This window comes from Ictidomys tridecemlineatus, chromosome 5 (genome assembly GCF_052094955.1).
Source record: "Ictidomys tridecemlineatus isolate mIctTri1 chromosome 5, mIctTri1.hap1, whole genome shotgun sequence".
NCBI lineage: Eukaryota > Metazoa > Chordata > Mammalia > Rodentia > Sciuridae > Ictidomys > Ictidomys tridecemlineatus.
Genome location: NC_135481.1, coordinates 150,231,125 through 150,247,391, shown reverse-complemented (window position 1 = coordinate 150,247,391; position 16,267 = coordinate 150,231,125). Strand labels below are relative to the sequence as shown.

Below are 16,267 nucleotides of genomic sequence, written 5' to 3'. Positions count from 1 at the left end.
TGTTGATGAAGTCCAATTTGCCTATTTTTTTCTTTCACTGCCTGTGCCTTTGGAGTCATAAACAAGAAATCATCATTAAAACCAGTGTGAAACTTTCCCTATGTTTTCTTTAAAAGTTTAATAGTTTTAACTCTTAAATTTAGATCTCTCATCCATTTTAGTTAATATTTGTTTATGGTATTAGGAAAGGATTCAACTTTACTCTTTGCATATAGATACATTAACTTAGCTTTTATAATTTAATTATACAATGAGCGGCATATTAAATCAACAGAGGAAAAAGGAACTCTTCAATAAATGGTTCTGAGACAATTACTAGCTAATTGTATATAAATAAACTAAATTATTCACGCCCACAAACCAAAATACATCACAAAAGGATTGAAACATTAAATGTAAAATTTAACCTCCTGGGTAACTAAGATTATAAATAGGCAATCCGTCCTCATACACACACACACACACACACACTCACTCACTTTATAAGGAATTAATAAAATGCAAAGCAAAAGACTACATCTCTTTTTGGCTTTCAAACTGGCAGGGGTGAGATGGAACGACAGCTCTATTCATGCATACAGAGAATGTACATCATCAAGAGGGAAACTCTGCCAACTGGCAAAAAGTATGAAAAACAGTGAGAATAATACTTACTCAAATAACTCCCAAGCCCTGGATGGTGATACAGACCATTTTCCAGGAAAATATACATTACTATAATTGATTTTTTTTAAAAGACCAAAACATTGAATATCCTATAAACACAAGAAAGTGGGAAAGCGGTCAAATAACTATGAGAAAATTCTTTAAATCTTAAATGTTCAAAGATTTCCAAAAGTGTTTAAATTTTTTTCTGAGCACAGAGGTCAGGGGAGCATCTCAAGTTCTTCTTACAAAGGTCATCCTAACCATTACAAACTGAAAAAAATACCCCACAGCTAGACCAATTACTTTCAAACAGAGGTACATAATATTTAAATTAAATCTTTGAAAACAGAATCCAGTAGTATATTAAAAAGAATAAAGAATAACATGGGGGCACGGGGACTGGGGTTGTGGCTCAGCAGTAGAGCACTTGCCTAGCATGTGGGAGGTCCTGGGTTAGATCCTCACCACCACATAAAAATAAATAAATAAAATAAAGGTATTGTGTCCAACTACAACTTAAAAATAAATATTACAAAAATAATAACATGGAAGGGTTCATATCAGGAATGAAAAGATGATTCAGGAAGAGAAAGCATATTAATAAAATTAAATATTAATGCGACAAAAAATGAAAGATAGGATCATTCAGTAGATGCATAAAAGATCTTTGATGAGAATCTCCATTTTCTAGGGGAAAAAAAGAACTCTTAAGGAGGACAAGATATAGATGTCCATGACTTCCATTTATATTTACAATTATTCTGAAAGTGCTAATGTAGTGTACAGAATTATGATATAGCATGGAAACTCCTCCACCCCACACCTTATTTAATCCCCTCTCCTTGAGTGGGCGGGACTGAGTCTGACCCAGTGTGTCTCCTCATTGGGTGGAAGGATTTCAGGGATGTATGGCCATACACTGCTTAATGGCAGGAACATGTTCTGAGAAACCTGTCATGGGGTGATTCCATCCTGTCGGGAATCACCTGGTGGACAGGTGTGGCCTCCAGACGCCGTTGAGAGGCTTGAGATATTTGAAGCTGCTGCTGCAGTCATATGGAAGACTGTCTTACAGGAAACTGATTTTTTATAAGAAGCATACTTTAAGCCAATGATAAAAAGCACAGTATAATAAATCCATAAACTGGTATCAGTCATTTATTATCATTATCAAGTATTATGTCCTGTGCATTATTGTATATGCTATATGTTAGAGAACTGATAGCACCGTTGGCTTGTTTACACCAGTATTACCATGAACACATGAGAAACGCATTGTGCAGTGACATTAGGATGGCTGTGGTATCACTAGGCATAGGAATCTTTCAGTTTCATTATAATCTTATGATATGCCACCATCATAGATACTCTCTGTGTTTGACCACAACATCATGTGGCACATGATTGATTCAGGTCCCAAGTCAGTTTCGTGTTGAGTTAACTAGAAGGGAGATTTTCCTGGGTGGGTCCTTGGAGTGTAGGCAGTCCCTGATGTTAAAGATGTAAAGCACTAGAGGAATTCTGCTGCTGGACTTAAAGAAGTAAGCTGCCATGCTGTGGATGCCTCTAAAAGCTCAGAGTCTGCAAGAAAACAGGAGCCTGATTCATATAACCCCCAGGATGAATTCTACCAAGTTTGGGAGTCTAGAAGTGGATCTTTCAATAATCAAGTATCTGGATGAGGATGAGTCTGGCTTCACTAGATTTCAGTTGTCAGACCCAAGGAAATCATCCCAGACTCGTGGTCCATGAAAACTTAGAGATAATTGATTTGTGTTGTTTTCAGTGACTAGATGTGTGGCATTTTGTTATGCAGCAGTAGAAAACCAATACACTAGCTAATAAAATTGAAAATGAAAAGCAAGAAAAGTTGTAAACATTGGAAATAAGAGGGCAAAGTTATTACCATTTGAAAATTATATGATTAATTAGGAAACCCAAGAAAATTGATTGAAAAAAAAGGGAAACAATAAAAGCATGACAAAATCAGAATATTGAAAAATTATACTAATAGCTATATATTGTTGAGCACTGACTGTATTCCAGACAACTATTAAGTGTCTAACTTTTTTTATACTGACCACTCTAATCTGTGTGTGATTCTCGTGCCTGGTACAGAGAAGAAAATGAAAGCACAAAGGTTAGATGACATGCCCCACATCACCATGATAGACGGTCTGAAGAAACAAGCTCTTAAATTGGAGGAAAATAGCTTTTCTACACTTAGGAAAGCAAAGAATGGTTATGAAACAGTATAAAACTAAAGATTCTATTTACATCAGCAAACAACAAGGCAGAATGTCTTCTCATATACAGACCTAATACAGGCTGAGCCAGATAAACATGAAGAAAGTCTTAAAACATCTACTGAGGAACATAAAAGACTTCATTATTAGATGGGGATAAAAACATTCATTTTTAAAACAGGAGGACTAAATAATGTATAAGCTTCATTCCATTCTAATTAAAACATTAAAAAGGGAAAAAGAAAATCTACACACTAAAAAATGAATTCTTTCATCACATGGAAGGAAACAAAACTTATTCTTTCTCAGTTTTTGAACCAAAATAAATTCTGGAAGACACTAAGAGGAAAATAGATTAAAACATGAATTTTGCAGAAGAAAATGGGAGAAATTTTTAAAAACAATCTTGAATTCAGCCTTTGAGGCACATTGTGGTTTCAGGAGTCATAAATGAAAAGATTAATGAATTAATTTCTTTTTAAGTTTATGTTTTTTTAAAAAAAACACTTCCATGTAGTAGATTGAATCTTTGTTCTTATTCTCACAGCCTGTATTAGAAGTAGAATTCTGGGGGATTGAAAAAGATGGCAGAAAGGAGATAGACAGTGAGTTCTGATCTCCTCACAACACAGAAAAGAGGCAGTGAAGGAAAACAGAATTGGAAGGTGGGGGACAAAATAAATTCTCTAAGACTGAATATTACAAAGCCAAGACCAGCAGAGACTATAAGATAAGGTACCAGAGTAGAGAATAAATGCAGGGTTCCCTAACCCCAAACCTGATTCAGGGTAGGGGAAGTGAGGAGGAACAAGTTGGGGTTGTGGGGGGCGGCATGCAGGGCAGGCAGGAAATCTCCTAAGCTCATTCACCTAAAAACAGACAAAATCTAAAGTGTGACAGGAACAGCAGGATCTTTAGAACAGAGCAAACAGCTTAAAACCAAATTGTGAAAAAACACTGAGCCAGGTGACCACAGCCATGTTGTAGAAAACCCTGAGTTGACTAGTTATCCCCTTAAATCAATAAGACATTTTCCTATACCCAGAGCAATGTTCCCTGCAACAGGATCTTAATAATCTGACCAGAAAGAAATTCTACAGGGCCCACTACTAGCTGAAAATTGCTGAAACCAATACCCCCTCTCGCCCGTCATGAACAAGGAGAGTGTGGTGGTGAGGACCTGTGCTGGGAAGTGTGCCTAACCCTGTTCAGCCTCTGCAACCCAGGAAGGGTGGAAAACTCTGCACAGTGTCCACTCACTCAGACAGAGACATAATGAAGCAGCTTAGGCCCCAAGTAGACGAAAGTGGATTCACTGGCACCCAACAGCTCTGACTACTGTGGGGAGGCACAGTAGGAAGTCTAGGGACTCTCCCAAGGATTAGGGGGGGGGCTATACCCCAGGGAAGCTGCCTAAATATCCAATGACTTAGAAACCCAGTTTCCAGATAATGACAGCCATGGCCAGAAGGCCGCTACAAAAACTTCCCTGAATACTCCAGGAAACTTAAGTAAAAGGCATCTGCAAAGATAGCCAGAGAGAGATGAGTTAAGGTGGAAAATTACCAGAGTCAAGGCAACCTGAAGTGGATGCTCCCAGCATTAACAGGTGCCCAGCCTGACCTTTGATCACAACTGGGAAGGGAAAGGGTATTGTTTGGGTACTGGCAGGACCTTTCATCAGACATAGTCAACAGAGAAAACCAACACCTGTCATTCACAACCTGGGGCAATAGAAACAACAACCCAAGTGAACAACCTCAGAGAGTCACATCAGCCAAGGGAATACTTCTGAATCACAAAACACCCATGGAAAACCCATAACCAAAGTACCTGTACTCACAGACAGCTATCAGGACATTCATTACCATAAAAAGGATCCTGTAGAGGGGTACAAGTACACAATGAGCCACAGCAATCACAGGGACACTTCAGAGACTGTATCCTGAACTAGAACACAGAAGAGAAATAGGCAAGGCACAACACTGCATCTTCTAAGCAGTCAGCCTGAGCTGACAAACCAGAAGTTACTGGTGGAAGGCTCATAGCAACTAGGTAATGGGCTCTTGTGCCCCAGACGCTTTGCAGAGATCCACAATCAAAGACAGATGGACAGCTACTAAATGTCCAAACCCTAATTAGTCCAAACCAAGACTAAACAAGAATTTTCTTTACCTTGACATGGCTTACTATAAATAACTGCAAAATCAACTTTGATCATACACATAACTTTAATGATCATTGTTACCCCAATAGTTAAATTGTATCTTCAACTCACTTGAATGTATGTCATGTAATGATTTATAGAAAATTACAATAGATCCATTCCAATACACATTATAATGAAAATGCCTAACATACAAAATAAGGATAAAATTTTAAAAGCTGCAAGAGAAAAGTGATCGGTCACATTCAAAGGTAAATATATACCAAGCTCTGAAAGAAAATGGATACCAACCAAGAATACTATACCCATCAAAATTAAGCTTCAGAATTGAAGATGAAATAAAAACCTTCCAAGAAAAGGGCACCATGGTGCATGCCCGTAATCCAAGTGGCTCAGGAAGCTGAGGTAGGGGAAGTTCAAAAGTTTGAGACCAGCCTCAGCAACTTAGTGTGGCGCCAAGCAACTTAGCAAGACCTTGTTTAAAAATAAAAAACTGGGGAGGTAACTCAGTGGTAAAGCACCACTGGGGAGTGTAGGGGAGACTTTTATGATAAGCAGAAGCCAAAAGAATTCATAACTAGAAAATCTCCACTATAAAGCATACTCAATAAAATATTTCATGGATAAGAAAGGAAAAATAATATGAAAAATAGCATAGGGAGGAATTACACTAGAAGAATATTCAACCAAAGGAGGATCAAGTCTGATTTAAACATTAGAAATAAATAAAAGTGGTAGGAAATAAAAATCACAACTCAATAATAACATTGAATGTAAACAGTCTAAACTCTTTAATCAAAAGACATAAGTTAGAAAATTGGATTAAAAACAAGACCCAACAATGTGCTGTGTTCAAGAGACTCACTGCACAGGCAAAGACATCCACAGATGGAAGGTGAAAAGATGGGGAAAAATATACCACTCACATGGGACTCATAAACAAGAAGGGGTAGATACTCTCATCTTAAATAAATTGGACTTCATACCAAAATTAATCAGAAGAGACAAAGAAGATCACTTCATACTGCTTGAGGGAATAATGCATCAATAAGACATGTGATTGTAAATATTTATGCCCCAAACAATGGAGCATTTACATACATAAAACAATCCCTTCTCAATATTTAGAATCAAATAGACCACAATGCAATAATACTGGGTGACTTTAACATGCCTCTCTTAACACTGGATAAATTATTCAAACAAAAGCTAAATAAAGATTCTATGGAACTAAAAAATATAATTAATAATATGGACTAAACAGACAATATTTCATCAAACAATGACTGAGTTCACTTTCTTCTCAGCAGCACATGGAATATTTTCTAAAATAGACCATATTCTAAATCACAGAGTAAATCTTAGAAAATACAAAAAAATAGAGATAATACCTTATATTCTACCAGATCATAATGGAATGAAATTAGAACCTAACAAGATAAAAAACCAGAAACCACTCTCACACCTAGAGATTAAATAACACATATTTGAATGATGAATGAATAGCCAAAAAAATCATAGGAGAAATTTAAAAATTCTTAGAAGTAAATGATACAATATATCAAAATCTCTGGGCCAGAAGGCAGTTCTAAAAGGAAAGATCATAACATTGAACTCATACATTAAAAGAATAGAATAATACCAAGTAAATAATCTAACATTACATGTCAAGGCCCTAGGGGAAAAAAGAACAACCAACACCAAAATCAGTAGAAGACAGGAAATAATTAAAATCAGAGCTGAAATCAATGAAATTGAGAATTTTAAAAAAAACTAGAAAAGATCAACAACAACAAAAAAAGAGTTGGTTTTCTGAAAGGATAAACAAAATAAACCCTTATTTTATTGATAAACCCTTAGCCAAACTAACCAAAAGAAAGAAGGGAGAACTCTCAAATTATTCAATTTCAAGAGGAAAAAGGAAATATGACCACAGACACTATTAAAACCCAGACAATCATCTGAAGCTATTTTGAAAATTTACATTCCAATAAGCTAGAAAATCTTGAATATATTGACAAATTCTTAGAAACATATGACCAACCCAAATTGAACTATGAGGATATAGAAAACTTAAACAGATCAATATCAAGTATTGAAATTGAAGCAGTTATCAAAAATCTTCCAAGAAATAAAAGCCCAGGACCAGATGAGTAGCAATAAATATGGTGAAAATGTTGGGGGAAAGTAAAGGAACACACACACATTGTTGGTGGGACTGCAAATTCATGCAACCACTCTGGAAGCAGTATGGGGATTTCTCAAAAATCTAGAAATGGGACCACCCCAAATCAGCATGCTATAATGATGCAGCCACATCAGTGTTTTTAGCAGCACAATTCACAATAGCCAAGCTATGGAACAAACCTAGGTGCTTTTCAATAAATATATGGATAAAGCAAATGTGGTATATATACATAATGGTGTATTATTCCCTAAAGAAATATTACCATAAAGAAGAACGACATGATAGCATTTGTTGGGAAATGGATGGAACTGGAGACTATGATGCTAAGTGAAATATGCCAGTCCCCAAAACTCAAAGGTCAAATGTATTCTCTGATGCGCAGAAGCTAACCCTAAAGAAGGAGAGATATTTTAAAAATAGAGGAAAGATCAGTGGAGTAGATGAAGGTGATAGAAGGGGAAGGAGGAAGGATGGGATAAGTAAAGAACATTGGAATGAATCTGACCTAACTTTCCTGTATGCATATATGAATATGCCACAGTGAATCTCACCACCATGTATATACACAAGACACCAATTAAAAAAAACCATAAGTAAATAGCAAAAAGATCAGAAAAGTAGAGGGATGGGAACAGGGAGGAAAGAGGAGGGGAAGAACAGGGAAAGTACTGGGGACTGAATTGGAACAGATTATATTCCATGCTTTTATATTTTGTCAAGATGAATCTTAATTTATGTACAACTAAAAAGAACCAATAAAATGCAATAGTAATAATAATCACCAATAAATAAATAAAAGAAAGACAAGTTTGTATCTATTACAATTGAGTGGGTGGAGTACCCATCCTCAACCCAGTGTCAGGCTTGACCATAGGACTTGCTCAGCCACGCTGGGTAGAAGTGGAACATGCCATCACCTCTAAGGTCTGTTGATACACAATATGCTTCCTCCATCTCCTTCTCACACAAAATGGCCATCAACCCCTTTAAGCATAGGCCCCAGAATGGACATGTGGAATAGATCCCAATTCAATCAGAAGCATGCAACCCAAACTGGAACCATCCAAGCTTGACCTGAAAACCAGAAGAGAACATAAAGGCTTCCTACCATCAATCATTGAGTTTGGAGTGATTTTTAATGTATCATTTTTGTGGCAAAAGCCAATGGACATATTTGTGTGGCTTAGGAAGAACAAAATCCATAATCAATTTTAAATGTGGAAAATATTAATAATGCATTTAATAGAAAAAAGTCTGATTTTCTTAATTTACAAAGAGTTCATACACAATAATAAGAAACAGGAATAACTCAATAAGAAATGATAACTAAATACTACAAAGAGGATGCTCATATTTTAATGGAGAATAAACCTATAAGAGGATGCTTAAATCTTTTCAATTTTTTTTAAAAAGTCCAAACAATAAGATAAATTGGATTTTACCTTATTGTTTCACAAACAATAAGATTTTTTACCATCAGATTGGCAATGTTTTGGTGAAGTTTTGATGAAACCCAATTGTGACAAAGGCAGAGGGGAAAAATGATCCTCTTAAATATTATTGGCATAATTTGATATAGAATTTCTTGGAGCAATTTTATAACATTTCTCAAAACAAAAATATACTCAGTGGTTTCACTACTGGGAATTTAGTGCACAGACATTAACTAGAAGTACACCAGGCCTTTCATTCAGAATGTTTACTGTTAAAACCTGAGTCAGTGGGTAACAATAATTCATTGCACAAATTTATATTTACATATAATGTGAATATATGCTTTATGAAGTTTGAGGTACATTTGTTTAGGCTGATGTGGAATGATCTCAAAGATAAATAAATGACAAGCAAGACATGGTCTAGTGCCCACAGAAGTATCCCCATTTTGTCAAGAAAAAGAAATGGATGGATGTTGGTACTACATAAATGTCCTCTCTGCAAGTAAGCCTGAGAAACATAGCAATGAGAAACTGAATTAGGGAGAAGTAGAAGGGAGGCTTGCTTTGAAATATGCAATTGTCTATAATATTAATCTTTAATCCATGGATGTAAGATATAATGCATGTTTCCGCCTATGCAGACCATTTGAAGCTGTAATTTCACTTCCAAGAATACCTGGTATCAAGGGTTATTCATAATTATGAAAACTGAAAATGACCTAGGTGTTCAAATGACCTAGGTGTTCAGCAAGAGGGAACTGCTTCTATTTATTGGGTCTTTCCCAATTGCCCAAATGCATTACATTCCAGAAAAATATTTAATGCTATGCACACAGACTTGATAAAAGAAAAAGAAGAGAGGGAAAAGCCACAAAATGGAAAAGAAAAGAAGCTATAAAAGGCCTTGGAAGGTGGATTATTTCCCTTCTTTTAGGTATATACAGAAACCAACACACAAATATAGGAAGAAAGCAGTACTTGCATCTCAAAGCCATGAAGGCTATCTCATGACAGTGGGATTTGGGCTTCCTCCTTTTTCTTTTCTATTTCTCATGCTTTATGCATAGTTTCTGAGAAAATACATTATTAAAACCAAATCCAAGTTCTGACCTCTAAGGAGGGAGGCATAACCCATGCCAGTGGACATAACTCCCTCTGATGCTTCCTGCAACACATGGAAAAGGTGGACAGGGTAGGCTAAATTCCAGGATTTGCACCTCAAAGGACTTTGGCTTCGGAACAGACCCTAACAGCCTCTGGATCATCTTGGCACCTGGCCTCAGTAAAGGAGAAGGAAACTAGGCTCCTAGTATGTGAAGGGGTCTCAGATGACAGGTTAACAAATAAGGTATGTGGTAGGGGACAGTAGGGAGGCCTGGTCTTTCAGGGAGGCCTGGTGACCAGGAGAAATTCTATGTGGGCCTCTCTTCTTCAATGGAAAAATGATGAGACTTTAAAAGAATATACAACTTTCAAGGATGAATTCTCACTAGTACCCAATATATTCCAGAGCTTCTGTCCTGCTTTCTCTCTCAACCCAATATCAGAAAGAAAATAGTGAGCAGGTGTACATCCTGCATGGAAAGAATATTATAAAAACCATTTGCAGATTGTTTTTATTCGCTTCTTTTAGAAGTCTCCACTTTGCATAACAATAAAACAATGTATTTGTTGATACAGAACATTAATTCCATTAAAATCACATTATGTGTAATGAAAAGCTATCAGAGTATAATTATGCAAGCAAATTCACAGACTCACATCAACTTTTAAATCCACTGGAATTACAATAGGAACTGAACCTGTCCGGTAGAAAAATTGTTCTTTCATTTCCAAATGATTTTGAATAAAGACCCATTGTACTAATGCTATAAAACATGCACTATTTATGCAAACTCCAAAATTCAAGACTTTTCCCTAAAGATGCCTCTGCTTAAGTTTTAACAGAGCCACTGGAGCCAGAAACTGTGGTCCCAGAATTCATCCCAAAGAACATACTCTTATCAAAATTCTGCCCCTGGAGCCCACTACCCGTTTGACTGGACCCCAGAGGGTCCCCTGAGTTCTCACACTGCACAGTGACAAGTGGCCTGGGAGCTGTGCTCTCCAGCTGAGGCTGGCCTCTCCCTCACACCTGCCTTCTGCTTTCCCATCAGAGACTCGGGAGGAGCAGTTCTTCTGTCCTTCAACCTGGTGAGGTTCTGAGAGGAGGCAAAGGGCCATGCAAGGGAAGGGGACAAAGGGGAAGGGGGACCTGCTTCCTGAGAAAGGGCACAAAGAGTGCTTCTTGTGCTTTGGATCACCTCACCGCAACCTGTCCGCCTGGTTGAAGCGACATCCTGGAACAGGGAAACCCCACTAGGCTCCCAACCCTCACTCATCATCTTCATCCAGGAAACCCACCCTCAGTGTGCATCAGGCTGACTTCAGTCCTGCCCCTGCTTCCTGAATACCCTGCTGCACTGACTGCCCATTTCCTCCCTCACCCTGCCTCTGCAGCTGCCCCTTGAGGCTGCTCCCTCCACTCGCCAGTCTCCCAATGCCTTCTCTTCCCTCCAAGTGAGGACCATCCTGGAAGGGCTCACTATTCCTATGGCTCCATCCTTCAGTTTGCATCTACACCTGATCCAGAGGAACCTGCGGGGTGCCTCATCAGCAGGCTGACTGCTCCATCAATCTGTGCATATCCCATGCCCAGGGCCAGCAGATCCCAGAGCATCCTCTCCCTTTATCAGAAACCCCCCATTCACCCAGGTGTGCCTGTCTAAATGCCACCATGACCCCACTGCTCTCCCCATACCCACCTAGACTTCAAATGCCTCCAAGTCAGGTGTATCTTCCTAACTCTTGTCCTCTAAGAGTTCATCTTGGAAGCTTCATCCCTAATGCAGTGATGTTGAGAATAGTGAGACTTTAGGAAGTGGGGCCTAGTGGGAGGTGGTTAGGTCATCTGGGGTGCCACCCTCAGATGGGATGCTGAGTTAATTCTCTCCAGAGTCTTGTTATAAAAAGCGCAAGTCTGGCCCCTTGTCAGATGATCTCTCCGTATGGTATACCCTCTTGCTATGGTGATGCCATCTACCATGAGGCCTTCACTAGAACTGATCCAGTGCTGGCTCCATGCCCTCAAACCTCCTGAAATATGAACTAAATAAACCTGTTTTCTTTATGATATTCAATGTTGGGTATTTTTTTACAGTAAGAGAAAACAAACTAAGAGAAATTCTGTTCACATGCAGAGGGTTCTCTTTAAATAGATTTCTATAACTCGCTCACAAATTAAAAAACTAGGCTGTCATATAATATGACTGAATATTTCAAATAATCAAAAAAGTTGAGCATGGAACCCACCCACCACAATATGTTTGAGTACTGCAATATTTGATATGTGCATAAAAATTAATAAGATAAAATTTTGTATTATTAACTTAGGTATTTTTGACTCATTAGAAATCTCTGGAAAAATGAGATAAATAAATTAAAATTCAACTATAATTAATATAAGTAACAATTTTACTGTTTTCATACTGAATTATCAATCTGTTTTGACATTGGATTGACATAACCTTAGGCTGTTTTCTTTTTTTTCTTATAAAATAAAGATGATGCTGCAACAGAAAAATAAAATAAAATAAAAGTCAGATCATTACATTGCTAATAACCTTTTCTCATTACCATATAATTGTGGTCATGACATCATACCCTGTAGTGTTTGTTGATACCACCTTATGGCAGAATGGGTCTCCCTAAAAGAAAATAACATCATTTATTCCAAGAGTTACCTACTATTGGTCTCTGATCATTGTACAATATAAGCATGTGAGTAAAATATTTTAACAAGCTTAAAGAAATAAGAATAAGGGTTTTTTTTCTGATCCAGGTAATTCCTAGGTATACTTTGAAAGTTGGATCATTCCCTAGAAGACACTGCCACTTAACAATTGTTTTGGCTGCTTCTTCTACCACTTACTTTAAACTTTCTAAACTTGACACTTGGTCTGCCTTCTGGTTATGAAAGCGGAGGATTCTCACTTTCTCAATGATTCGGACACAGCCAATTCACACACTTCTGCCCCTTCTCCCCATCACTTTCCCAGTCTCAAGAGAGAAACAGTTCGCCTTTTATGACAGCATTCAGTTCAACACTATGACTCTATAAATATTATCCACAACTGAACCACAAGGAGTATTATAATTACAATGCCTTTTAAAAGTCACACTATAATATGTAATTGGAGTTAATTGCATTGCTTTCTCTTGTCTTGTATATATCTACCACCAACTCATCCTGAGTTCTCTGACAAACCTGAGTCTCCTTTCCCCACGTTCCAGCACATTAAGAGATCCATCCACTTGGGGTTTCTTGGCGTGTACTTCTGAGGTCCCCTCACCTGATCCTTTCTCACCTGGTTTTCCCAGGGACTGCCTTTCACTCTGGACTGCCCTTTACCTCTCTCTTGTGCTCTAGCCCATTTTCTTGAAACTTCATTTTCTTTTTTCTTGATTTGCTCCCTGATTTTTTGATGGTCTATATTCTCCAATAACTTACTGAGAGAAGGTTCAGAGTCGGTCAAATTTTTGAGACCCTATATCCCAAAAGGACAAAAGGAAGTGGAGGGTGGGGTGCCTGGTCCCCATGGGGGCTGTCTGACAGTCCACAGTGGTGGAAGGACCTTTTTCATTCATTAAGTGCAGTGCTGGACACTCAATCTGAACCTTGTAATCTTTCTTTCAGTTCTGGGAATAGCTCTTGTATTGTTATTGTGTCATGATTCCCTCCTGTTGAGTTTGGTCTCTGCAACTCTGATTTCTGTTCTTTGGCTGAGTTTTTCATTCTTTTTCTTGCCCATTTTCAACTTCCTGGTCTTTGTGTTCAGTGTTTTGAGAGATTTCCTTAACTTCATTTTTCAAATGGCTTTTAAACATTTTCATTTTGAAAATTCTCAAATATTCATAAAAGTAGAGAAACAAAAGTATTCAATCCATACACTTAGTCCATCACCTTGATTAATAATTTTGCCATATTTGCTTCATCCTTTTTTTGTTTTTTTTAGATAAATTACAGCCATCATGACATTTTTCCTGTCAACTTTTCAATATGCATATCAAAAAAGTAAGAACATTTTTCTGTATGATCACATCAACACATCTGAAAGTTGCTAATTATAAATAAAGTACTTTAATATGATCTGTAAGTTCTAAATACTGTGCCTTTCACATTTAAGTCTTTTGAATACCAAAAATGATTATTATGCAAGGAGAGTCATTAGTTTCAGCACCGTTTATAGTTCGCTCCCTCCCCTCTGCGGGGTCCACTGTGTCATCTCCACCATTTATCAGGCTTCCATAATTATTTCAGGGTTCTGTGTTGTGTTTTTTCTGATAGGTTTGTCTACCTTTGCATTTGCCTAATTTCTACAGCTCTAAAATGAGTCTTGCTACCCAAGAGCATAAATTCCTCCCAAATTCAGATTTTCCTGAGCCTACAGCTGTTTTGTATGAATCTACAATTATTTTCTTAAATTCCACTCTCTCCTCAAAAAAATCTTGTTGAGATTTTTAAATAAATAAAACCTAATTTGACAAAAAAATAGTCATTTTCACAAAATTAAGTCTGCCTACCTCTATGAATATGGCATGTTTACATTTATCTAGGCTTATGTAATCCAATTCAATAAAGTTTTATTGCATACATCATTCACACCTTTTTTTGTTAGATGTACATCCAAGTTCCTTGTTTTTTTTGTTGTTGATGTCCTCTAAAAACATATTTTCAGGCTGTGCCTGGATTACAAAACTACAATGGACTTTTGGTATATCAATATTCTAACAACTTGTTATCTCATGATTTCAAATGATTTGTAGATATCTGGTTCCTTATTTTAAAGAGGATACTTTCAATGCTTTTCCTATTAAGAATTACCCCTTCTGTTCATTTTATTTTTTTTCTATAACTTAAGTCCCATTACATTTTTCTATTCTATGTGACTTAACAAATGTGTAGTCACTTATCAACTTTTCAGTCTCTTCTGATCTGCAATTAATAACAGTGGTATTTGAACCTTCATGTTTTTTTAATTCTTCCTCATTCTCACCAGGCTTGTCTATTTTGTTAATTTTTCCAAAGGCTACCTTTGAGCTATATTTTCATCTTGTTGATCTTCTTTACTGTAACTTTGTTTTCTATTTCATTAATTTTTATTCTTATTTTTTATTCTTTAATTTTATTCTTTTTTCCCCCTGAATTTACTTCAGCCCTTACTTTATTCATTTTCAGACTTGCTTCTTTCTGCCTGTTTAAAGTTGTTCATTTCCATTATAATTTCTTATTCGACTAATGAGTCATTAGAATGTGATTTTAAAACTTCCAAATATGTTAGGGTCATTTATCACTTTGTTACTGATTTATAACTCAATTAAATTGTGTTCAGGCAATGCGATTTCTTTTTATTCATTCTTTGAAATTTTTTGGTACTACTATGGACTACTATATTTTCAGAATTAAAAAAAAATATTTCATGTCTAATGGAGAACATCTCTAAGGAGCAGAATTTTACATATGTCACTCATATCAAATTAGTAAATTGTATTTTTACATTGTTACATTATTTTAAATTTTCTTTCATAGATGTATTGATCATTGATATGCAATGAAATTTCTCCCTTTGATGACAGATCAATTTATATCTCCAACTTGATCCATTTCTCTTTAAAACCTTAAAGTTTTTTTTAACAAGAAGTATAATATATGACCAAAGTAATTCCACATAATGTACAACCAGAAGAATAGGAAGTTGTAGTCCATGTATGTAAAATATGTCAAAATACATTCCACTGTCATAATTTTTTTAAAAAAGTATACAAAGAATAAAAATGTATCTGATTGTTGTATATAATTATCCTCTCCCTAACAAGGATTTTTTACTTAATCTCTTCTTTCTGATAGTAAAATAGCTCTGTCAAGATTCTATTGGTTCCTCCTCTCCCTTCATTCCCCTTTGTCTATTTCAATGAACTTCTATTTTTCCCTTCTGTACCCTTCCTTGTTATAGGTTAGCATCCATATATCAGAGAGAACACTCAGCCTTTGGTTTTTTTGGAATTAGTTTATTTCGCTTAGCATGATTTTCTTCAGTTCAATACATTTACTGGCAAATGCCATAAATGTAATATTTTATCTCTTTTTTTGTATTTTTTAACTTTTTATTTATTTTTATTTTATATATTTTTTCTCTCTCACTTACTGGTTTCCCTCAACTTTCTTTTCTCTCTTTTCCTCCTAACAATGCCTCTTGTTCGTTCTCTCTCTCTCTCTCTCTCTCTCTCTCTCTCTCTCTCTCTCTCTCTCTTAGTGATTTCACCCTGATTTTTTTCATTCATATGTACTTAAAAGGGTCTAAAATAAGATGATGAATTACCCAAACCCTCCAATTGTTAAAAGTCATTTTCATTTATTTTGTCACACTATCGAAAATGCCAATATCTGAAATTTTAATCTGGATACTCCATTACATACCTTTTATCCCTTTTTTCTTGTTCTGAAATATATTTATAAATTACATAGTTTGGTTTGTTTTCTCTC

The 16,267-nt window shown here is 36.4% G+C and overlaps 1 protein-coding gene across 2 annotated transcripts in view; it reads right to left on the bottom strand.

Annotated features, from left to right (window-relative positions):
* Entrep2 (endosomal transmembrane epsin interactor 2) overlaps positions 1-16,267 on the bottom strand; it is a 405,772-nt gene that overhangs the window by 223,019 nt on the left and 166,486 nt on the right. The gene's annotated exons all lie outside the window — the stretch shown is intronic.